This window comes from Melanerpes formicivorus, unplaced genomic scaffold (assembly GCF_026170545.1).
Source record: "Melanerpes formicivorus ecotype bairdi unplaced genomic scaffold, bMelFor1.0.p_v2 SCAF_3, whole genome shotgun sequence".
Classification (NCBI taxonomy): domain Eukaryota; kingdom Metazoa; phylum Chordata; class Aves; order Piciformes; family Picidae; genus Melanerpes; species Melanerpes formicivorus.
In genome coordinates, this window is record NW_027142355.1 from 31,907,380 (window position 1) to 31,931,292 (window position 23,913).

Genomic DNA, 23,913 nt, shown 5'->3' on the forward strand with positions numbered 1-23,913 from the left:
TTTGCCGTAATAAAGACTACACTAAAATAGGAGTTACACTAAATGACAAAACATTTCAATTCTCAGAAAAAAAACTTTTAATCAATTCCATCCCCACTTTGACATGCATGTCATAGTACTTTTTATAAATAGATACTCTCAGAATCTGTTAGTGTTTGGAGAGATTTTCTATTTGGGAAAAGAGAACTCCACCCAATACAACTCCAGGGCTTGCAGAAACCTGCCTGGTCACCAGCATGTCTATTTTAGAGTACAATATCCTAATGGAGCATCCCATGGGATAGGAATTAAAAGGTCACTTGTTGGTATGGAAGGCTACAGAGTTGGTAATCTTACACAAGCTCCACATCACCCAAGTTGTGACTCATTGAATCTCCCTGGTCAGCCTGGAAAGAAAGTGTTCTGAATGAGACTGTGCAAATTGCTGGAGGTAGAAACAAAGTTTAAGGGCTACATCTCCACCATGTCTCCTCTTCATTAGGCATATGCTGCTACTGTTGCAGACAGGCTACTGGATTATATATACCTTGGATTCTGGCTACATGTCTGCTCACAGGTTGTGTGCTGGATTTGCTGTGAAGAGTCTCTGTTTTATAATAATAGAATCAATGGGTTAAGAAAAAAAGCTCCTGGAGTCATGAAGCTTCCCCCTTTTATGATAAAACAGGTTCCAGTCAGCTCCAAGACAGACCAAATAGCAAATGTGTGAAGTGTGGCTTTTAGAACTCTGCAGTGTTTTTTCCAGGGTAGCTGGATGACAACCTCTCACATATCTAACACTACTGAGGCTCAAAGGTCAAGAGCTCAGTCTGATGCAGGATATACTCATCAACTAAGTAGTTGCAGAACTTTTGGACATGAGCAATAACTTTTCATTTCCCCACAGAGTTTCTTTTGGGTATTGCCTTTTTTTCCCTTGTATTCTTTTTTAGATATGATTGGGCTGTTTCCCTTGGACAAACACATTAAACCACAAGAGCCTGAGAACAAGAGTACTCACAGAGAAGGTTCATCTGGCCCAGTATTCTGTCTCCAAAGTGACTAACTATAAATGTGCAAAGGAAGCAATATGAGCAGTGCAAATCTACTTCTGTCAGGGTCCCATGGTGCTCACACTTCTCTACATCTGGGACCAGCCTCCCTTGGGACTCCCACCTCCACCAGCTCCTGCTAAGGGCTCAGAGGACATGTCTCAGCTGAGCCTGGGGCCTCCAGTCCATGCCTGAGCCATGCTGTAGATGTGGCCAGCCCTGCCTGTCTCCTGGATGTGGCTAGGACGTGTGCTGCAGAGAGTTGTTCTCCCAGATGGAGCCTTCAGCCCTGTGTCAGAGATTCTGCAGCTCTCAGTATCACACACAGAGCTGCATTGTTCTGGTCCCCATGCTCACCCTGAGTTGAGGAGTCACAACCCTGTTATTTGCCTACAATGCCAAGAGGCTACTTTTAAGGACACAAAACACAAAGGATACAAGTAGAATCAGGACTTTATTTTTTAAAGACTGTTTTAGAGCCAGTGGTCATAGAAGCATTAACACAGTGCCCAGGCAAGGCAAGAGCAGAGCTCTTAGAGGTACCAGAGCATCAGCAGGAACCATCCAAAAGGGCCCAGAGAGCAAAGAATCAGCTCTTGGGAGTCTAGAAAGCTTCCTCCTCCTGGATGTGTGGCCCAAAGACCACTTCTATGGAGCACAGGTGACAGCTTTTCCTAGTTCTGAGAGCGTAGAAAATTCATTCCCTCTAGATGATGAGAGGCCCAAAGGCCACTTTGTGAAGCATAAGAGTTCTCTATGCTGACATTTCAAATAAATTCTATTTGGAAACAGAAAGAAAAATACTAACTTATAAAACCTGTAGGTGTACAATAGAAAAAAATAATCCCTCTTTGCTTGTGGTATTGAATTTCCAGTTACTCCATTTCCAGCTACTCCTCCAACCCCAGACTTTGTAGTTAGGTGCCAGATTTCCAACTGAAACAATTATATGATTCTATAACAACAAGTCCCAACTATTTCTTGTCTCACTACAGGATCACAGGACGTTAGGAGTTGGAAGGGACTTCTGGAGATCACCAAGTCCAACTTCCCTGCCAGAGCAGGAGCATAGAATCTAGTGCAGGTCACACAGGAATGCATCCAGGAGTCTTGAAAGTCTCCAGAGAAGGAGATTGCACAGCCTTCCTGGAGAGCCTGTTCCTGTTCCAGTGATCCTTACAGTAAAGGAGTTCCTCCTCATGTTGAGATGGAACCCCCTGTGTTGTAGTTCCTATCCATAACTCAAACTATTCTGTCCCAAATTATCACTCTCCAAGCTGTGCATCAAGCATGGATTAAATGTTTGAAATGAGAGCAACTTGGGCTCTACAAGGAGACTTGTGACTGAAAACCTCATCTGAAGAGATGCTAGAATACAAACCCCCAACCCTCCCACATGTGTACAGACTCTCAACTGCAGTGGCAGAATGGCTTGAAACACAAGCTTTTAGTGATAAAATATTTCTTATTACATCACAATGCATATTGCATTTTGACCTCACTGAGAAGAGCTTCTACAACTGAAGCAAGTTAAGAGCTTGTCCTTTTTAAAATATTTACCTTTATTTCTTATGCAGGCACAGCAGAATGCCAGCAAGTTGATCATTTACTAAGGCAGTTACCACTTTTCTTGCTCAGAAGCCAAAATTGATTTTTGAGGTACTGTGAAGGCTTGTAAAGGAAGTCTGTTTAAATACAAGACTGAAAACTTTAAGGTTAGTTGCCGAAATAATCACTTTTAACATATCTCTGAAAAAAAATTACATCAGTAGACACAAGATTATTTCCGTACAGATTAGTGTGTTTGGAAGCAAAGTTAGCTGTTAACAAATGCCTGTCATAAAAATCAGGGAGTGGTAGGGGTTGGAAAGGACCTCTGATGATCATCTAGCCCAACTCTCCTAGAGTATCCTTCCTATCATTTTTCTGAATCAAAATTCCAGGCTGCAAAAGTAGGCATGGATTGTGGAATTTTCTTTCTGGGATGACAGAACAACTTGTCTTGGAGTTATGAATTTACTTCAGTGTTTCCACTACCTGAATTTCAGGCAAAGACTAACTTTAGCTAAGCAATAGTATTGAAATAGCCAAACCCTTTCCACAAATCTGGTGAGATTTTAAATGGTTGTGATGCAAATAATTTTCATTCACTCTTGAATTTCATGCCATTGTTTCACTTCTTATGTCAATATACAGAAGACCTTATTTTCAAAATAAGGTAGCTTCAAATCCAAAATCCATCAGTTCATCATAGCTACAAAAGCCCATCACAACCCTTAAAGACATTAATTTGCCCTAGTGGAAGTTGTTCCTGCCCATGGCAAGGTGGTTGGAACTAGATCATAGAGTCATAGAATCACCAGAATTGGAAGGGGCCTCTGAAGGTCATCTAGTTTAAACCCCTCTGCCTCCCCACAACCAGCCTTCATCTTCCCAAAGCAGCTCCTTCTCCCTTCACACTATCCTCCACCCTGCCTAAACATCTCCCATTCCACCACCATCATTTTTGTACCTATGTCAGAGCCAAGGACAAGACCCTCAACCAGCCAAGATACCACACAGAGGAGCTCAGCTCCAGTAAGGAAGCCCAGCCAACACCCATGGATGATATTGGAGTTGCAATGAATCTTGTCCCTAACAACCGGGGGGCCACCAGGCCCCCCGGCCTTTGTTGTCACCACCACCATCACCCAGTGTGCACCATGTGGGACTCACCAGTGACGAGAGGAGGATCCCTCAGCCCAGATGGGCTCAGCTTAGGGCCTCTGGCTTTCCTGGGGGGATTAAAAAGGTGAGTGGGCAGGGAGGGTAAAGTGGCTGCACCTGGGGTGGGAGGAGACTCCAATGGAACCCAGGTGCTCTGGGATTTGAGGGGAAAAAGGGGAAAATGGGGCAGGTGGGGTGAAAAGTGGGCAGATAAGGTGGGGATTTTAAAATAACTTTATTTTCCATAAATCTTTCCTAATGTACAACTGCAGTTTATGGCTTTTTTTGCCTCCATGTGCTGTTACTGTGCACCACCACCAAGAATACTGGAAAGTATTCCTGAAAGTGGATGCAGATGAGATTCTGATGAGTGAGGGAGTGTAGCAGTGTTGGGGTTAATTTGGGACAGGCAATTTACTTGAGAGAGTTGAAAGCTACAAAATTGCCAGGAATTCATGTTTTGTCAAACGTCTTTCTGCCACAGAAAAAGATTCCTTGAGCAATGTCAGCCTTTTTAAACATGCATAATTGCCAGGAAGCTGAGATACACATCAATATGATGTTTCTTTATATGTTATACAAATATCTAAAATACATGCCAGAATTTGTGTATTTACTACCAGTGAAACAGCAGGGACTTTGTATGGGTTAAAAAAATGCCACCCTAGAGAAGGCATCTGCCCCTAGATGATCAAAGGTGATAGTGCTTGTCTTATCAAGCTAATGGTGAGGTGTATATGCAAACATCACTCTTTGATTCAAATAGCCGTAAAGAGATTCAAAACCAACTGTGACTTTATGTCTATTCCTATTTTATTGCACAGATGCAAAAAGTCAAAGGAGAAGACGCCTGGATGTGGCTTCCATCAATATTTTCCTGAGTATTACTAATAGTATCAAGATTTCAGCACTCCAGAAAGACAATTAGCAATAATAAAGAATAACCTCTCTGCCTCTCAGTCATGAGGTCTGTGGTGACAGGTTGGACTCGATGATCTTTGAGGTCTCTTCCAACCTTGGTGATACTGTGATACTGTGACACTACTACATACTTGTTACACGTTTCTTGTAAGCAATGCATAAAAGCTGAGACAAGTTTAACCCTCTAAGTACCATGAGCTGATCCCTTCTTATTAGCCAGACAGGCACTTTAGGTCCACAGTAAATGTTTTGTAGGGCAAATCAGTTACAATCTAACAAGAACACACTTCAGCTCAAATTGTGATGAGCTTGCATGGCTCAGCTGACGCATGGGGATATATTATACCGTGGCCACTTCACCACATTGTTAAAATATATGTTTTTCATGGATACTTGAGAGTAAGAAGTGCTTGTTCTACAGAGAAGTCATTACTGAAATGAAAGACAAAGATGACAATGGAGTTGAAAAAAGAAATAATCTTTTTCTTCTGATGATCTAAAATTCATGAATGAATTTTTTATAGATGCCTGACAAACTGTCTCAGAGTTTATAGCTCAGAGTTCTGAACAGAAATTATTGAGGGAGTAATAATACAATATTTTAATGGAAAATAGGCATATCAATTACATTTGAGACAGATTGTACATATTTTTAATATCAGAAGTCTGTCTAAGTAGTATCAATGTAATTCCATGACATTTGTCAATTTAATTTTAACTGTGATTTTTAGAGCAGTTTCTCTATTTCCTACATGCAATATTTCATAAGACAGATTAGTTTCAACACAAGTAATAAAATTTGTAATCACCATGTTATCCTTGTATGACAAGGTAATGAAACTTGGTCTTATATAACCTTCGACTTCAGTTACGCTTCCCTCCTTGTTTGTACCAAACATAAGAATCCATATGTGGAACACAAAAGGCAAATCTTCCAGCTTAATGTGCCAAAGATGCCTATGGACTCACCCAGAATACCATTTTCAATTGTAGCAGCAAGCTAAATCTCCTGTGAAAAGGTAAATCATTTTATATTGTGAAAGAAAAAGGGAAAAAAAACATACATGACATGATTCATTTATACATCGGCATCAAAGTTTTTAAGTGAAAATTAACTGAATTTACCCAGCGAGTCAAAGATAAATTGTTTGGGGTCGATATTCTCTGAGGTATTTAGTTATTGATATCCTATAAGATACAGCATCATAAAGCAGTACATTAAATCATGTAGGTTACCATAGCATATAGTCCTGCTCATACATTAGATATCTTCATATCCCGCTGGGGGGGGGGGGAAACTATACATCTACATAACTCCCTCATTGCTATTTTCAACTTGCATTGAAAAATCTTCATGAAAACATATGCAACAAATATTGATCTACTTCTACATTCAGTTGCTAATATTACCTCAAAATAACCTCTGTAAGCACTAACCACTTTTAAATTCTACATTTATTCAGATACCTTCATTAATTCTGACAGGATTATGATATTCTGATATCATGATTACTAGTTATGTATATTGCAGAAGACTCATATATTCTAGACTTCTTGATACAAAATATTTAGCCTGTGTAGAGGAGAAAAGAAGTCTTCCTTTATGTAGCTCTCAGAAGAGTTTAGTGCCACTTGTCAAACCAAAATTAACTGATAATCACCAGTTTGGTAATTTTCATTTAAATAACAAGGGGAAAAAACATTGAAATATGTTATTCTGCACTGCTTCACGGCAGAAGCGGCTTTTCATTCTAATTAAGTGTAAACTTATCATTAAATCCTGTAGATAATATCTCAAAATTACTTATTATCAAGTGCTCAGTGTCTGTGTTCATTCATGATGGAAACTTTCAGTTACTTCAATTTTCATTCAGTCATGTAAACTTTCATTCACATGATATCTGCCAATATCCTACAAAAAAAAAAGGCTGCTGTAACTTTTTGGTCCTTTTGACATTGACAAAAACCTTTATTAGAATAAACCTTTATTTAGAATAAACCAAACCAGGTTGGAAGAGACCTTCAAGATCATCGTGTCCAACCCATCAACCAATCCAACCCACCCACCAATCCAACCCACCCAAACAGCTAACCCATGGCACCAAGCACCCCGTCAAGTCTCCTTCTGAACACCTTCAATGACGGCGACTCCACCACCTCCCCGGGCAACCCATTCCATAGCGCAATCACTCTTTCTGTATAGAACTTCTTCCTAACATCCAACCTGAACCTCCCCTGGCGCAGCCTGAGACTGTGTCCTCTTGTTCTGGTACTGGCTGCCTGGGAGAAGAGACCATCATCAGCCTGTCTACAACCTCCCTTCAGGTAGTTGTAGAGAGTGATAAGGTCACCCCTGAGTCTCCTCTTCTCCAGGCTAAGCAGCCCCAGCTCCCTCAGCCTCTCCTCATAGGGCTTGTGTTCCAAACCCCTCACCAAAAGGATTATGGAGAGAGATCAATGCATGTCAATATTGTTTCATTTTTCTTTTATTGGAGCTAGAGGATAGGTTGGGGTAAAATATTCAATTGACTCAAATGGAACTGTAAGAGGCATTAACCAAGGCTGGAATAAAAAGAATTATATTCCTTACCAGAGTTACCAGAACTGTGATTCTGCCCTGTTATCTGTAGAGTACACCATTCTGCAAGAATCCTTACTTATGTAGCCATAACTTAGAGCAGATGTTAACTTTGAGAAAATTACCTTGTGTAAGTTGTTCTTTTCCAGAAAGGAGAAAATTGCCCACAAATTTATAATTCCTTGACATTCTTTGGGTAACACACAAACAAAAGCCAGTTAGAAAATATTAGCGTCTTTGTGGAAGTAGATGCAACTACATATTTAACTCTGAAGCTCACACAGAGTTAAGCTGAGGAATATCATGCACACATAGCTTGCTGAAATCAAGAAGGCTGCATTACATTGGTTTTGTCAAATACAGGCTCATCTTGCTTCACTGTTTCACTATTCAGGACGTGAAAAAAGAGCTGTCTGCATATGCTGTTCTCCTGCACAATTTACGCTGTTTGATGTCCTGTAATGTTAAAAAAGACTGCTAACCATTTTCAAAATTGCAAGAGGTATCTGTAGTAGGAATTCCATTTTGTATGATTTGCGAACATCTGTTTAGCTTGCACTGGAAAACATATTGAACTGATCATCAGATAGCTACTCTGAAAAAGTAGAAATTCTCAAGGACAATCATCATTGTCTTTTAGCTTCTGTTGTATTTTTATGGAACACTGAACTCATAGTTCAAGGAGCCATTGTTGAGAAAAGAGCAAACTTGCCATAAAAGCGAGATGGAAAACTGCGGGAAACAAGTTTGAATGGATATTCTTAACACAAGAATAAGCATAGAAGACAAGAAAATAATCACCTTGTGCAAGAGAGATGAAAGTAGGATGAACTCTCTACTCTGGCACATGAACTCTTTAGTCTGACACTTGGAGAGTCTTCAAACTTACTAAAGGTGAGACCAGAATGGGGAAGGAATACATAACATAAAGTCTGATATTTTGTAGTGAAGTCATAATTTATGAGGATTTAAAACCATGAAGAGATGGTTGTAAGAAAATTCTTTGCTGGTTTATTGTGTTTCCCCAGAACATACTTGCCAGAGATCTTGAACTAAAGGATCAAATGCTTGTCTGGTGTACAATGGAGAAGTAACCTTACTGTCAGAAGTATCAGACATTTATTTTACGACACAGTGGCTGAATGGCAGTGTCACATACGAAGTACTCATGAGCTGGGATGAACCCCTGGAATCCATAATAGTGCATAAAAAGTAGATGATGTGAAAATAGTTGTGCTAGCAACATATCAGATATCTGGCTTACTTGCAAATGACTTGTGAATCATGCAGTGATAGTCCTGGCCAAGGGGAACAAAGTGATGCAAAATTCTCTAGAGCTTGAGGCTGTGTAATGCATCCCAGCCTGCTATTCCAACACAGACTAGAGAAGTCACCTTGCAAGAACCCATTTCTTATGAAGAAATTTGATTTAAGAATCTTTTTTCACCTTTTGTTGTTTTTGTTTGTTTGTTTTTCATAGTTTCATAGTTTCATAGTTTCATTCAGGGTTGGAAGGGACCACAAGGATCATCTAGTTCCAACCCCCCTGCCATGGGCAGGGACATCCCACACTTGATCAGGCTGGCCAGAGCCTCATCCAGCCTGCTCTTAAACACCCCCAGGGACGGGGCCTCGACCACCTCCCTGGACAACACATTCCAGGGTCTCACCACTCTCGTGGTGAAGAACCTCCTCCTCACATCTAGCCTGAATCTCCCCACCTCCAGCTTCATTCCATTCCCCCTAGTCCTATCACTCCCTGAGATCCTGAGAAGTCCTTCCCCAGCCTTCCTGTAGGCCCCCTTCAGATACTGGAAGGCCACAATTAGGTCACCTCAGAGCCTTCTCTTCACCAGACTGAACAGCCCCAACTCCTTCAGTCTGTCCTCATAGGAGAGGTGCTTCAGCCCTCTGCTCATCCTTGTGGCCCTTCTCTGGACACATTCCAGCACCTCCATATCCCTCTTGTAATAGGGGCTCCAGAACTGGACACAGTACTCCAGGTGGGGTCTCACCAGGGCTGAGTAGAGGGGGAGGATCACCTCCCTCCACCTGCTAGCCACACTTCTCCTGATGCAGCCCAGGATCTGATTGGCTTTGCAGGCTGCAAGTGCACATTGAGAGCTCATGTTGAGCTTTTTGTCCACCAGCACCCCCAAGTCTCTCTCTTCAGGGCTACTTTCCAGCCAGTCACTGCCCAGCCTGTATTTGTGCCTGGGATTGCCTCGACCCAGATGCAGGACCCTGCACTTGCTCTTATTGAACTTCATGAGGTTGGCCTGTGCCCACCTCTCCAGCCTGTCAAGGTCCCTCTGGATGGCCTCCCTTCCCTCCAGCGTGTCTGCTGCACCACACAGCTTGGTGTCATCAGCAGACTTGCTGAGGGTGCACTCAATGCCACTGTCCATGGCACCCACAAAGATGTTGAACAAGACAGGTCCCAGGACTGATCCCTGAGGGACTCCGCTTGTCACTGGCCTCCACTGGGACATGGACCCATTGACAGCCACTCTTTGGGAAAGAGTGTAGTCTTCTTTATAGATTAAATATAATTATTTTTACTTATTCAGCAAAGTACAGCCTTCCTTTTTATGTTTAAAATTCTATGGTAGATTGAAATATAAACAATGTGGAAAAACTTTAAAAGAACAAGTTGACACTTTACTGGTGCATTTATTGACTTACACATTTTCTCTTCAATTAGTCTGTTTGTAAATAATATGTCAGTGGCAAATGCTATAAAGCTCAAATTATCTGGGAGAAGACCAACCACAAACTTGCAATCAACCCATAGCTCATTAGAGGTTTAAAGGCAGATCCTATATTTAGGCTTGGCCTTAAGTCCCACTTACAGCAATAGATTCTTAGCACACATCTTCAAAGATATAATTGCTCGCTGTAAATTAGAGTGTATGCCTGGGCTACTCAGTGCCTTATGTGATCATGATTTAATTATAATTGCACTAGATAAACAGGTTTTGATACCCCTGGTTGAAAAGGGGATAATGATCTATAATGTGCTTTTAAAGTATGGACAATGAACATCTGGAAGAGCTAAGATTAAGTCAGGTAGCTGATTATGATGAATCTTTTCATTCATGATTATCACATCTGCCAGAGAGTCTGCAAATCCAAGTACTATATATAGGTAAAATGAGAAAGTGTTAATCCTCATGCTATGTGAATACATCAATTTGAGCATCATTTTTCACTTTTATTACACCTTGGGTTAACTTTAATATTTAAGGAGTTCTACATTTACTTCAGTAACTCAAGGAATTGTCAGAATAAATAAACACAATACATCCAGCAATATTTTTTCACTAATATATTATTTTAATTATATCTATTGCTCCCATGTATTTTCATGGGGCTTTAAATTTTACCATACATTGCATAACAGTAAAGGCATTTCCACTGCAAACTTGCAACAGTAATGGATAACAGCCTTCTAGGGATAGGCATCTGAGAAATTTATTTTGCCTCATGTTGTTCAGCGACCCAGCAAATGAATTTGTTTCCATGACAGATAAGGATTGCACAGATCACTTTTTAAATGATCATGTGACACCATAAATCAGTAGTATGGAAAAAAAAAAAGGAAAATGCAGGATCTTATTATTTCTTATGCTCTCTTTAATCCTCACAGTTCATGCTGTGGAAGTGTCAAATGTGAAATGTTTTATTATCAGTCAGTAAGAAACCTGAGAAATAAAGTTTAGATAACCTTCTAGAGTTCAAAGTCTGGATTTTATTTATTTATTTATTGTTTTTAGGAGGTGAATTGGACCATCTCTTCAAGGCAATATGCACTGAAATCAATAAAGCTGGATTTCTGCAAAAATTGTATTTCAGTATGAACATTGGTAATAGTGAAAGAGTTACAACTTAAAGCCTGATTAGTGTATGCCCCTCTACTGCACAGATTTACAGAACACTGTGAGCACCTACTGACTTAAATGATCTACTCAGAATAAGTTTAAGTATGGATGCACTCATGAGTTCGTGTTTACACTATGAACAGGTTTGTCTCAATACAAATCAAAAGACCCAAAAGACGAAAAAAAGCTCTAGACCTGAGGAGGCTGTCAATTTGTTAGGCTACATGAAAAGATCTTTACACAGATGTGGCTTTTGTAGCACCGTATGTGGGCTTTTTCTGCCTTTCTGAGTTGGCAATTGTGCTTCAAAGCCTATTTTGGCAGCCACGTTTTAATGGCTTTGTGATGCTGTGTTGAACCATTGATCCTGCAAAGTGTGCAAGCTCTGTGACAATGAAAGAGGCATCATGTTGCTTCTTTCACACTTTTTTTCAAAAGCAGAGGAAAAAATCTTTAAGAAAATATTGCAGTGTGTGACTAGAGTACTTCTGAAAAGAAACCTTGAAAATTGTCCCAGAAAGCACTGGGAAGGTGAATTGAGTCCCTTGTTTATGAATACTTATTGCCAAGAGGAAAAGCAAGACTTGGTTCTATCTAATTTGAAGTAATGATGCAAGCATAGCTGGCCACTGTGTTTATTCACCTAGTGAAGGAGTCAGCAGGAAGGACCAGCTCCTCAGAGCCAGTTTGAACATGGGCTCCATCTGAGCACCATGAAAAATGTCCCTGCTTTTGATTCCTGTTAAAAAATACAAGATCTTAAAATGGAAGTATTGTGTAGATAAGTTCTAACACCATCTATCTTGACCCATTTTCTAGCCCGAGACCACAGACAACTGTGAGAGTATGCACATGACTGTATGTGCATGAGAAAAAATTAATTTTCTTTCCTTGACCTGTTCAGGTTCTGCAGGCCTTCTCTGATATCATTCTGAATTACTTGCCTTTGTAGTTCTACAGCATTTATAGTAGCACAGAAAAACCCTGGGTTTAAATGGAAAGCTGGCCTCCACTCGACTGTTTGCATGTGTGTACACCACTTCAGCGATACCACTGAAATGGGATTAGCTTATGTTTCATGGGCAGGCTGTGCCAAAAGTTTCTAATGATTGTCCTAACAAATCTTGCTTTGCAGTGCTACTTCATGCTATCTGTTTCCAGTTGCAAAATATCAAGGTATTTGACAATATTTTAGGTACAACTGCATGGTGCTCACTCTAGCTAATGAACTTCTTGCGTATTTGAAAGGGTAGAGGAACTGATCTCACAGATTTCAGGACACGAATGATTTACATAGGAGAAGTGGTGGGAGAAAGGGCACCTGTCAAAGTTTACATGTAGGGCTCTGCTAAAACAAAAAATAAGGAGTGAAACCTCCTGACTTTCATTTCCAATTTGTCCTTTGGTTTTGTACTAACAGCACTCTTGTTTGTATTTACAGTAATTGCTCCATTCTAATTTCTAGTCATATTTAATTGTGTCATTGTACAAAGAATGCATTCTTTTGAACACTTTTTTTCCCTTTTCCCATTTCTAAATTTTTTTAAGGCAAAAAAATAACATCTTGTTGAATTTTCTGAGTGTACTTTTGCACCAATACTGAAACATTACCTGAAGTTCCACATACACAACATAGGAGAGATCTCAAAACATAGAAATAGAAAATTACATTAGTTAGTTGCAAAGGCAACTAAGAAGTTTTTAAGCATAATGTCAAAGGAATCATAATATTTTGCTTTATTGATAAACTGTATGGCAATATTAATCAAAATATTAATAACCTTTATTGATAAGAAAATTGCCAAATGTATCAAAAGGTTCAATGTACAATTAGATATATTTACAATGGGAATGTACAGGATTTGGGCAACTATAACAATTTAACTATTTTATGCAAACCAGGAGGAATATAACATAAAGAGAATACCCCAGGAGCAAAATGGTGCTCGACCACAAGAGAGGAGACTCAACAAGAACCATTATGCCAAAGAGGCAGTGAATTAATTACTCACATATGGTTGTACCCAAGTAAGGAGTGCTGCTGCTGTGCATTAGAGGCTTTGGGGCACTCTCATGCACCAGGTACGGCAGGTTGCCAGAAGGAATGCCACACGGTCTTCGATGGTTGGTCTGGCTTCAGCAGATGGCAGGCTGTTAACGACGCTTCTCACGATGGGCACTTGCTTTGTCCTGCATGAATTGAGTCACAGCAAAATCCTGATCACAAGGAGAAGCAGGCTTGGCTTCAGCTCCTAAGCTCATGGCTTCTCTCATAGCTTGCAATGTGTATGCTGGTGCCTTTATCCCAGGTGCTGGACTATGCAACTTCAGGCTATGCAACTCGAGGCAGTTTAAGCCAGACAAGGTCCAAGCAGGCTCAAGCACTCAAGGCTTCAGCAAGGCTGAGCAAGGCAAAACCAAGGCTGGAATAAGGCAAAAGCAAGGCACAGGCAACTAGAAATCAGCCTGAATATAAATCTTGCCCCAGATTGATTGGACCAATAGGGCATTGAAACCAGCACCTAGTTACCCAATGGGAAGGGGTTCTGCCAGGCTGTGGCCAGAACACATGCCCTTACCATAGATACAGGGTTGTTTACCAGCCATGCATGGTCCTGTCCCCTTTGTTCCTTTTCCCACGTTACCCTGGCTTTCTTCAGGAAGAAGAGGGGAGAGTGGGACCATGTATAGACACCTTAGTGTCTGTCTGGGTTTGTGCTGGGGCTGTTTGGCCCTACTGTGACACATAATACTTGGAGAATGTATTTGTAATGGTAAGGGTAATCCAATGCATTGCTGTGTCAGTGTTTCACAACTTGTCAGCTGGGATGCAGCAATTGCCTTTGTATTTAAATAGAGCCCTTTGCAGAAATGAAGAAAAAAGCAATCAGCTCTGTAAACTACTGTGGTTCTTATTCTCTTTACAATGACTAAAAGACACGTGCAGTTACTTCATAGACTTCATTAGACTCCTAGTTCAGACTGTTATTTGAGCCCTAAATCAAAGTCTAACTAATGCTGTTGTCTTTTCTTTGCATATCTGACATTGTCTCAGCCCTTGCCAGCTACTCAAGGAGTTTTTTTCACAGTTTAGTACATTTATCTTCAATACTGGCTCTTCTTTGCAGTTTTCCACTGCTGTGCTCCATTAAAAGTCTATTATGTGATATTCATCTATTTTAATATTCTCCATTCACCAGTTTTCTAAAAACTGCCAGAGTATGTAAAATCCTCTTGTCCAAGAAATCCAAGTGACATGATTTAAATAAGAGATGTGCAAAAAGAAAGTAGCATTGCTATGTAGTTTATTAACATAGCTGATCATTAAGCATTGTTTTACAATTTATCTGTTTTGCCAGTGGAAACCTAGAGTGCTTGTGGTTATTAGGTTTGGAAGTCTCAATTTGTTATATATCCTCTCCCCCAGCTGTACTGCCTGGAGACTGTGTTTGTTCTCTTCACATTCTGGTTGCAATTGTAACCACCAGGATTAGGCAGACCTGGGATCACTTTTGATAAGTTCACCTATAAGATGTTGATGTCATATTGATATTTCAGCTTTAGCAAATACCTTTGCCATTTTACATCTCATGTCATCAAAGATTTTGTGAAGACCAAAACAATCATTCCACAATTTATATTCTGCAGATGCATTTTCATGCCCTTTTTTTTCCTCACTATGCAGTTACAGTTTTTCTGATGACCTTAGCTTAACCCACTATGCTCATTCTTTGCTTGTGCTGATCTTCTTCACCCTGTCTATTCCATGTAATTAAATTTAGCACCAATTATTCTCTGAATATCTGTTCTAATACAGTTATCAATTTTAAGCTCTTTATGCTGCTTCTTTTTCATTTTTGCTTTGCATTTTTAGTGTATGGGATCTTTGAAGTTGTCAGGACTTACCTTACAAGCATTCATCAGAGAAATCTAAAAACCACATTAGATTTAGAGATTCTCTGCACATTTTGAAATAAAGTATCATAGTATCATAGTATCATTCAGGGTTGGAAGGGACCACAAGGATCATCCAGTTCCAACACCCCTGCCATGGGCAGGGACACCCCACACTAGATCAGGCTGGACAGAGCCTCATCCAGCCTGCTCTTAAACACCTCCAGGAACGGGGCCTCAACCACCTCCCTGGACAACCCATTCCAGGGTTTACCCCACTCTCATGGTGAAGAACCTCCTCCTCACATCTAGCCTGAATCTCCCCACCTCCAGCTTCATTTCATTCCCCCTAGTCCTATCACTACCTGAGATCCTGAGAAGTCCTTCCCCAGCCTTCCTGTAGGCCCCCTTCAGATACTGGAAGGCCACAATTAGTGATGCTAATGTGTCCTGTTTATCAGAACTATTTACATAAAATACTTTCTGGACTATATTTTCAGCAGAGTATGAATTTTTGGCTGTTTGAGTGGGAATGAAATGATTTGATTCAGGAGTCTGTGAATAGCATGACATGCCTGGATTTTATCCTGGTTTCATTTAATTCTTTTTGAAATATTCATGAGCTTGCTTTATTCTGTGTGCAACAATGCATTGAAACAAATAATGATTTTTCCCACAGATTTAAAATTTACTAAGCCTATCAATTTTTCTATAAATTACCATGTTGGTGTTTAGTTTTCCTAATTGCAGTCCATTTTCCAACACACAGGGATTTCAAAAAATGGGCATTTCATATCTAACACCACAAAAATTCACCAATAAAAGGGAGCTATTATATTTAAGGGTTAAGCAAACAAAGAAAATAAATAAAATTGTAAACTTCGCTTCTCAATTTCAGTTAAGGATTCCTGATTCACTGTTTAGCTAAATGCCCACTTCTGCTCATCTGCTGCACAGATTTCTCTTAATAACATTGACAATTCTGCATAAGAAACAAATGAGATCAGAACCCTACCTGGATAGCGATCTGGTGCTTCAGAAGTTTATGCCCTCTATCAGACCATGAGCATTATTAACCCTATATTTTGCATGACCAGAATCTTAACAAATGAAAACATCACCATTGTGAAAGCAACTTCAGTTTCTACTTTTCAAAATCCAAATCTAAATTGGTTTAAGATAATCTTAAAGGTTTCTGTAACAAAACAACTTGAGAACTTTCATGGTATTGATGAAAAAGTTAGGAACTGACAGCTGCTTAAAACTCAAGTAACAGTATGGAGTAATAAAGTCTTGAAGCTAGATTAAGTAGATAATTTAAATAGTGTTGCAATTGAGTCCAAATTAATGGGAGAAGTAGAGATCTCCGTGAACACAGTGTTAAGAAGACCCATAAATCAGACCAGTTTTAAATCTGAAAGATAAACTGCTAAATTTACTCATTCATGCACTGTGATAACGATCAGTTCTTATGCTGTATTAAGCATCTTCACTACATGTACAAAAGTACTAGTTCTTAACACTACTGACTAATGTAGGTGTGAGAACACAATACCACAGAACCAATACCATATATTTAGCACTGTTGTGTACAGGCCTTCATGGTTTTAGTCACAGACAACAAAGTGATCATGTTTGAGGGTGGTCTAACAAAAGAATTGTGAAAAGCAAATTCATCATCAGTCTTCATGCTTGATGTATTCTGCTATTGTGCACTTCTCCTCAAGTGGTCTTCCCCGCTCCTCATAGCACTTATCATTCCTTCCACAAAAAGAACCTTCTAGAGATTACCTTTTTAATGAAGTATTATTATACATAAAATGAAGTTAAACAGAAAAGCATTTAAAGCAATAAAGATGTGGCGCTATTAAAAGCTGAATCTATTCCTCTGGAAAAGCATTTGCTTTTCCTTGGATTATGGAAAATGATACTGGATCACGATGTCAAAATACCGAGTCTATCTTCCCACACCAAAACCAGGACCACATTTGTTATATGATTCAGGGCAGATGCTTCTCTAAGATTTTTTAAAGATTTCAGTGATAAGCCACTCATAAAATTACCAGGAATGTCATTCTGCACACTTAAAATGCTTGATTATACTGTTAGCATGCAACTTAAATCAATTATCTCTTGTTTTCCACAAAGCCAATTTGGAAAGCAGTTTATTATCTCGTACTTTGTGATTAACTGCAAAGTTAAAGACTAGCATTATGCTCCTAATCTTTCACCCTCATTCTTCTCTCATGTGACAGCAGTCGCTGAGCTGGCCCAGGGAGCTACCTGTACCATTGCCTTTGAATTGGGCCACTTAGTGCTTCCACTCTGCTGAGAGCAACATTGCACCAAAAGACATATATACCATCATGTCTGTAGAAAACAAATTGTTTAGTGCTTCTCTTATTTTGTGTTTCATACATTACAAGGTTTTTTTTTCTAATTCATTGCAGATGTTAGTAAAAGGGGAAGTTAGATATTCACATTTGTTCTTGTAAATATGTCACATAGAGGGAAACTGATAAGAGGTTAATTTGAACTCCTAGGACCTATTTGCATTATAAATATAATAACCTCTTCTAGCAATGTTTGATATGTTCTGGCTTTGATTCCCATCTTACACTATTTCCAATGTGAAGTATGTGCTGCTTTTCTCTGCAGGTTTGAAAAAATAAGACATAACTAACACTCCTTGATAAGTGTCTTGCAGCTATGATAACTGTGAGGAGGTAATGGCATCACCTGGAGTGCTGTTGTTCACAAATCCTGGTATGCTACCCAAAGAAATAAGCAAGAGTGACAAGAAAAGCTTTGTTGGGCAATTTATTGATGACACCCTGTGAATATGACCCTTTTACCCCTTATTCTCAATGGCATTCCTAACCAAAATGAACTTCTTTCACTAAATTACCTATGAAACACTCCTAAGTAGGTGTATCACAACACTCAAGTTCACATAGTTGACAGTTACAATGTGAGACATACATACTCCAGCCTCAGTGGGCAGCTAATTTTAGATTATCATGCTCTGTTAGTTTACTAATGACAGTACAGGATCTCCCATTTCACTGATGCATTTCTCCATCTGTAGATCAGGAAGCTTGTGCCTTATTGAGCCTTTTCCATTCTCTGTCCCACTGCTGCTTATACAGGTAACATCCTGCAGTCTGGCTCTAGGGCTCACTGTGAACTCTGAGACATTCATGGACCTCCCCATGTTTGAACTATTACAATCTAGGAAGTAAATCAAGGAACACTTAGAAGCAGCCTTTAAAACACAACACATCTCAATGTGTCTCTGCATATTTAAACAACGTCCACAAGAAACAGTACCTTAAAAATATATTAGATTGAAGCCAAACTGTTTGCACTTGGAACTAGTGTGACTTTTGTTGTGTTGCACTTTTTATCAGTACAAGCCTCAGCTTGCATGAAAACCAGTCGCCTGTTTTTCTTAATTACAGATGAACAGCTTAAAGTATAACTACAATTCAATATGGGAAATGAAATACACTGCCTAGAAAACTAGAATATACTGCCTGAAATACAGGTGGAGCTATTAATAGTCAAGCCATCACCAGAATACATTAAGCTCCTTATTATCATAAACAGGGTATATTTTCTTATTTCATTGAAACAAAGGTGACTCTAACAGTCTATCAGGGACTTTAAAAGTTCCATTAGAACTCCTTTTATTTTAAATCAGGTGGACTGAAAATCAGTTGGGGTAAATGTTGAAAGGTAATAATGAACAAATAGTTATTGATGTTTCATTGGTATTCTCCCTATTTACAACCTTTTTTGCATGCTGAGTCAAGTGATATATTTATGCTTTATAAACTGCAAATAGAAACAAACGTGAAACACATAGCAGTCATAAATGTTTGAAACTTTCATTCTCAGATATCACAGCTGATACATTATTTTCTTTAAGGTCTTACTGATTATTCTCAAAATATTAATACATTTTATATTGCCTGTACATGAGATAGAGAAACATAGCACTGTTAATCCTGAATATCATCTTCATACTGAAAATTTATTAACATTAAGATAGAAACTGTGCACAGTAACCCTGAATCAAATTAGTGCCTCCTATTAACAAGACACTCTGGGGAAAAAATACTAAAAAAGAATAGAATTTTCTTATGGATTCCTTTCTCTGGTTTGTAAGTATATTCAAACTTCAGCTGAAACTTTCTTGCATGTAGGGAACACAGTTATCATTCATGTGGATTTTCTGGTTAATTAACAAGGGTTAAACTCAAAAGGCACCTTTTCATGTTAATGAGAAATCTTTTCTTTACCTTTAAATCTGTCCTCATTAAAATGCTAAGTTGGTCGAAGCTATCCAATATGTTCAAATACTAGTGGGGAAGACAGAGAGAGATCTGCAGTATGCTTTCATGTACACTTCCTTTCCTTTGGAAGTTAGGTTATATTTTTTACTTTATAAGAACTCTCTCTCAAAAAAAAGAGAAGAGTATAATGATAACAATAATATACATCTGTACATTTGTTACTGTATTACAGTTACATATTTGATTAAAGGTAAATGTATATATATTATTCTAGTGAGAGACAATAGAATGGTGTCACAGGAGGCATTTTATCATTTGAGATGAAAGTGATTCTCCACCTGAAGGAAATAATGAAGACAAAATCTTTTCAAGTGGGATCTGTGCTGTATTCTTGTAAATGGGTCAAGGAATTCAGAATTATTTCAGAACACCAGAAAACTGTGGGACAAATGGGAAGCTATAAAAAGGTTTTACATGACTGTAATGATTTAAAGCAAAACCAATGAGTTAAACTGAGCCAGCAGGTTAGCCTATTTTACCCAATATGGAAGTGAGGGAAAAACAACTCATAAAAAGACTGCATTGAAACAAAGAGAGTGAGATAACAGTTTATTGAGCAGATCAGGTAATCATAGTACAAAATGCATAATTACTCCAGTCTACTTGCAGAAAAAGCATGGTGGAAAGCAACAACTCACTGAAGCAAGCAAGTTAAAAGCCTAAGCTGGCAAACTACTCCCCTATTCCTCCCTGTCCCACTGTCATCTCAGTGGAAGAGAGCCAACACCCAAAAAAAATTCCAGAACCCCAAAGCAGCAACTGGAACAGGAAGTCTTCCATCTGAACTTCATAGTTTCATAGTTTCATAGTTTCATTCAGGGTTGGAAGGGACCACAAGGATCATCTAGTTCCAACACCCCTGCCATGGGCAGGGACAACCCACACTACATCAGGCTGGCCAGAGCCTCATCCAGCCTGCTCTTAAACACCCCCAGGGATGGGGCCTCAACCACCTCCCTGGACAACCCATTACAGGGCTTCACCACTCTCATGGTGAAGAACCTCCTCCTCACATCCAGCCTGAATCTCCCCACGTCCAGCTTCATTCCATTCCCCCTAGTCCTATCACTACCTGAGATCCTGAGAAGTCCTTCCCCAGCCTTCCTGTAGGCCCCCTTCAGATACTGGAAGGCCACAATTAGGTCACCTCGGAGCCTTCTCTTCAATCCCCATAATACTTTGTTCCAGCCAGCACTTTTATTTTTGAAGCTGGCATGAGGCGGGATGGTATGAATAGCAGCAGATTAAAACTCAACCTGTGACAATGACAGAATTATTTTCTGTCCTGTTCCATACACCTGTTGATCCTACAGAGCAGCTGTCTTTGTATCCTTAGAAAATTGCCATGTAATTATAGGTTTTGCTTTTAGTACTGCTAGAAAGATCATATGATAAAAAACTTCCTTCCCAAACTTATCTTTTTTTCTAACTTGCTTTGCAGCTTTCAGCAGGAGGATAATAAAAACACACACAAAAAAGGCCTCTGAGTCTCTTGCTGTGTAACTTTGTTTGCTTCTTGCACCCCTGTTCAGACGTGTCCCCTAGCAATTCCCTTGTGACCTACTGTGAAGGGAGCAGGTACTTTGGAATTTTAGGAAGCGATTACTTCTGCAAAGAAAAAGAATCCACAGTGGGTCTCTCCCAGTACCATAGAACTTAACTGTGGCTCATATAGACAAAAACATCCCACATTCTTCCTATTGCACTGTGGGGAGAAAGGCAAGTATGCAGCATGTTTCACCTTCTGGTCTGCATGATATGGTGTCACTCCTACAGACTAATTCCTGATTTTGAGAACCTAATCCTCTGATGTTGTCTTTCAGAGAAAACTTTGCAATCAATTTAGTTTGGCATTACTGAAAGGAAAAAAACAGCAACTAAAGCCAAAGCAAAGGAAAATGAAAATTTCTTGCTCATTGTCACTTTTCAACCAGACTTCAAGAAGGTCAATAGCTGGTGGATTCCATGTTTGCAGAAAAGAAATTGCCATTGATATGGTGGGTCACCTGTCTACCAACAACTCTGTGCGTGAACATTTTGACATTAATTGACACATCTACTGATTGAACATTTTACTGAGGCTGTGAGAGCAATTCTGTGCACCTCATTACAAAGCAGGGGTTCATAGGCAGCAATACGGTGGTTTATAAGACCCTCTTTTATAATCTGCAATGCCTTTGGAGTAGCAGAAAAAGAGCAAGAAAATAAATATACTTTTTTCTAGGTTACATTGCCTAGACAAGCCCAGCCTTTCTTAATCATAGGTAAAGTTTTAGTTTCTTCCTTTCTTTCTTCAGGGCTTTAGAACAAGGTAAAAAGCAGCTTCAGCCAGAAGGACAAAATTACACAGTCCTTGAGTCTTTTGGGACAGCCCATGGATTTCAGTAACACCTTCCCCTCAAAAGCAGTTCATAGCAACCTAATCATCCTTTTCTTCAACTCAAAAGGGTAGGAGAGGAGAGCTGGTCTTTGATGAAGTTACTCTCTCTTTTATTCCTTTAGTTCAAACAAAGACTCCAGGCCTTTGAGCTGTACTGGTTTCATTTTTTGTTTGTGGAAAATGAAGATATGAGGAGAGTTGAAGGCATACAGAATGAAGATTCTGTCAGTTATTTAAATTTAGGGCCTTAATAATGCAACTGTTGTGACTGAAGATGGCCTTTTCATATATTAAATATGTGTATGGCACTAATGGATCAAAACTGAAAATAAACAAATATTGAACTGCAGACACTACAGGGTTTTACATGGAAAAACACTTTAGAGTAGCTACAGCATTGTAAATCATGAATAAGTAATTGGATGCCTATAATTAAATTAAAATTATGAGCAAATGATTGCACATATTATAGAATAGAATAGAATAGAATAGAATAAACCAGGTTGGAAGAGACCTTCAAGATCATCGCGTCCAACCTATCACCCAACACCACCTAATCAACTAACCCATGTAACCAAGCACCCTGTCAAGTCTCCTCCTGAACACCTCCAGTGACGGCGACTCCACCACCTCCCCGGGCAGTCCATTCCAATGGGCAATCACTCTCTCTGTGTAAAACTTCCTCCTGACCTCCAGCCTGAACTTCCCCTGGTGCAGCCTTAGACTGTGTCCTCTTGTTCTGGTGCTGGCTGCCTGGGAGAAGAGACCAACATCCACCTGCCTACAACTTCCCTTCAGGTAGTTGTAGAGAGCAATAAGGTCACCCCTGAGTCTCCTCCTCTCCAGGCTAAGCAGCCCCAGCTCCCTCAGTCTCTCCTCACAGGGCTTGTGCTCCAAGCCCCTCACTAACTTCGTTGCCCTTCTCTGGACTCGTTCCAGCAAGTCAACATCCTTCCTAAACTGAGGGAACATTACATTTGAACATAATACTTTTTATGGAACACATTGTCAATATGAAAAAAATGAAATAACAAATTAACTTTCCAATGACCTTGCCATTCAGATTTGATTAGGTCTGTACTGCAGTTCTTCTTCCTGTGGTTCACTTTACTGTGAAGGAAGATATGTATAATTACCTGACAGTGTCAAAATCATTAAAAAAAAACATTCTTGCAGTTAAATGTAAAATATTCCCTTTAGCTCATTGTGGAAATTTGTGTAGTGTAGCAGAAACTAAGCAGGATAAAAATCAAACTCTATATTCGACTAACAGCATAAATGACAGAAAATCGTTATTAAGGAAGCATAGAGTTACATTAACTTAGCCTCTTGATATTTTTTGCATAAAAATATGATACCACTGAAAGTTAAGATGAATATTTGCATCATCAGCTTCACTGGAATGTTAAACTAAGTATGGTCACTTGGTTGGAGTCTCTGAAAATCAACAAATGTAGCTTCAGTGTGACTGCTTCTGCCTCAGGCAAAGAAATCAGAGAACCATTATCCTTATTTAAGGGAAGTGTTTGCTAACAGAAATTTATTGCCAAAGGTTCTGCAGCACCAAATCCTCTGCAAATGAGGGCTGGAAGATTTAAAATTGTGTTCCAGGCTTGTAAAGAGAAAATGAGGAAACACAGGGGAATGATGTCTTGTTGAAACTAGACAGCTGAGGATCAAGAGAACCAGCTTCCTGCTTCTGTTATCTTTATCTATGTAAATTTTGAGTATAGGTGTATTGTGTCCCAATGTGGGCATTGAAACGACAGTGTCATCATATCCCTACAGCTGAGAAGGAGGCAAAGTTGCCTTGGACAATGCTCCAGTGTAAAGTAATTCACAGAGAGAACAGCAGGAGAACTCTCATCCTTTACATCCTGAACCGAGTTCACATTCTGGGGCAGTAAAACATTTTTACTGTTAATGAGTGATCTAGAACTATGCTTTACCATTGTGGGTTTTTTGATGGATTTTTTTGCCTTACAAATTTATTTCTAATTTCATTGTCAAGAATTTAAGCCTTTATCCTGCTAGAATAAAGATGCTTGCTTCTTGGTCTCTTCTCTCTAGCAAACAGCACCAGAGCAAGAGGACACAGTCTCAACTGCACTAGAGGAAGTTTAGGCTCAAGGTGAGGAAAAAGTTGTTCACTGAGAGAGTCATT

General features: G+C 39.5%; 1 long non-coding RNA gene across 2 annotated transcripts in view; it reads right to left on the bottom strand.

Moving 5' to 3' along the window:
* Positions 1-1,508: 1,508 nt before the first annotated feature.
* The window catches only part of LOC137454550 (uncharacterized), a 259,476-nt gene continuing 237,071 nt past the window's right edge, over positions 1,509-23,913 (bottom strand). The window contains exons 1-3 of one of the 2 annotated variants that reach the window (XR_010990642.1): positions 3,747-3,780; positions 2,592-2,732; positions 1,509-1,809 (exon numbers count right to left, since the gene is read on the bottom strand). This is a non-coding gene — a long non-coding RNA (uncharacterized lncRNA). Of the gene's footprint in view, positions 1,810-2,591; positions 2,733-3,746; positions 3,781-23,913 lie in introns of those variants that run through there. The other variant, XR_010990644.1, reaches the window with a different exon arrangement.